This window comes from Octopus bimaculoides, chromosome 15 (genome assembly GCF_001194135.2).
Source record: "Octopus bimaculoides isolate UCB-OBI-ISO-001 chromosome 15, ASM119413v2, whole genome shotgun sequence".
NCBI lineage: Eukaryota > Metazoa > Mollusca > Cephalopoda > Octopoda > Octopodidae > Octopus > Octopus bimaculoides.
The window spans coordinates 35,261,634-35,263,669 of NC_068995.1; positions in this window are offsets into that span (position 1 = coordinate 35,261,634).

The following is a 2,036-nucleotide window of genomic DNA, read 5'->3' on the forward strand; positions in this document are numbered from 1 at the left end:
TATATATATATATATATATATATATATGATACAACACCGGACATAACAGCAGCTTTCGTTCCCTCATGAAAGATGATAACATCCAACGTTTTCCCAAAAATACAGACAGGCAGACAGACAGACAGACAAACAGACAGACAGATAGACGGACAGATATATATATATATATATATAGATAGATAGATAGATAGGTAAGTCTATAGATATATCAATATATTTGCATGTAGAGATATATATTATAAATATACAAATAGACAGGAAATTGAACTGAAATGAAAAGAAATTAAAATCGGTAAATAATTTGAACTGATCCTTGGTGGCAGTTGGACAACGAAAGGTATGTGATAACCTTTTATCATTTTAATTCATCTCTTGTTTCTTTAAGCTATAAGCATATAATATCTGTCAAAATATATTAAACCAAGGTAAATAAGCAATATATTCTTAGTTCATTTCCATTATATTTATAAATTCAGTTTTAATTAAATGGTAGGATTTCAAAGGATTTTTTGAAATTCTTTGCTTGTCCTTAATATACTAAGATAATGTTTTCAAATATGCTGGCTTACACCATGGATATCCACGGGAATTGATAGTTATTATTATTATCATTGCTTTTGCTGTTGTTGCTGTTAAGAATGCTGCAAACTTGCAGAACCGTTAGCACGCTGGAGAAAATTCTTACCCGCGTTTCGTCCGAAATTACGTTCTGAATTCAAATTCTACCAAGATTAACTTTGTGTTCATCTTTTGTCGATCAATAAAATAAAGTACCAGTCAAACTCTGGTATCTATGTATTCGACTGCCCCTCCTCGCCCTCCATCCCACTCGAAATGATTGGCCTTGCGCCAAAATTAGGAAGAATTATTATTATTAGCACTGGCACGGTAGTGAGCTGGAATAGTAGTTACCGAATCGGAAAAGCTAATCATGGTATTTATTTTAGCTTTCTACGTTCAAATTCCACCGAGGTCGATTTTGTCTTTATCCATTAAGAGTGGATAAAATAAGTACTAGTTGTGATTTAATATCGATAGAATCGACTAACACAGCTTCTATAAATTTTTGGAAATGTGCCACAATTTTAAATCAATTGTAAGGCGACGAGCTGGCAAAACTTCGTGCCATTTTTCTTGCTCTACTGAGATCAAATCATCAACTTTACTTTACATTTTTTTAGGGGTGTATGAAGTAAAGTACCACCCAAGTACTGGAGTTGATGTAATGAACTTGATCCTTCCCACAAAAATTACTTATTTTGTGCCAAAATTAGAACGAATTTTTTATTATTGTCTCTTTTTTTGGTTTCATCTACATTTTATTTTTGCTGTTTGAGGTATGACCACGGCAGACATGAAGCTGGTGAGAAGGAAGTCGAAGACGAGAAGAAAGAGTAAAAGAAATATAAGGTTCATTATTATCTGTAACTACTGCAGCGCTAAGATTAGAAGAAAATAATATTCATTGCAGTGTTAGCAATAATTGTGCTGATGTTACCCTAATTGACGATAATAGTGACTGATGATGCATACACTGCTTTTATGAGGATTTCTTTCGTCTGAAGCATATAAATAAGGATTTAAAAAACACAACCAGAACTGATTAGAATTGCTCAAATGATTAGAATACAAGTTTACACAGTATCAATGTTAAATTTTCTAATAGCTAAATTTAAATTTCCTAATTGTGAAATTTTAATTTTCCGATTGTAAAAAGTCACTGCTGATATTTCATATATCACAATTCAAAAAATAGGATTCATATATCCTCTCGTTATCACCGAATTATCTCATGTAATTTACCATAAAAAAGGAAAAATTCACATTTGATTTTCTTTTTTTTTTTATTATATGTATGCTGTTAAAATATTTTGTCAATGTTTTTCATTTATTTCTCGTGCTTCTAGAACGTCATATTTGTTAACATCGCATTTCGTTAACAATTTGAAAATAAGTAATATAACAAAGATGCAATGCCCTTTTACTTCATGGTTTAGAATCGTGTAGAACTCTCTTAGATATATAGATGGGGGGGG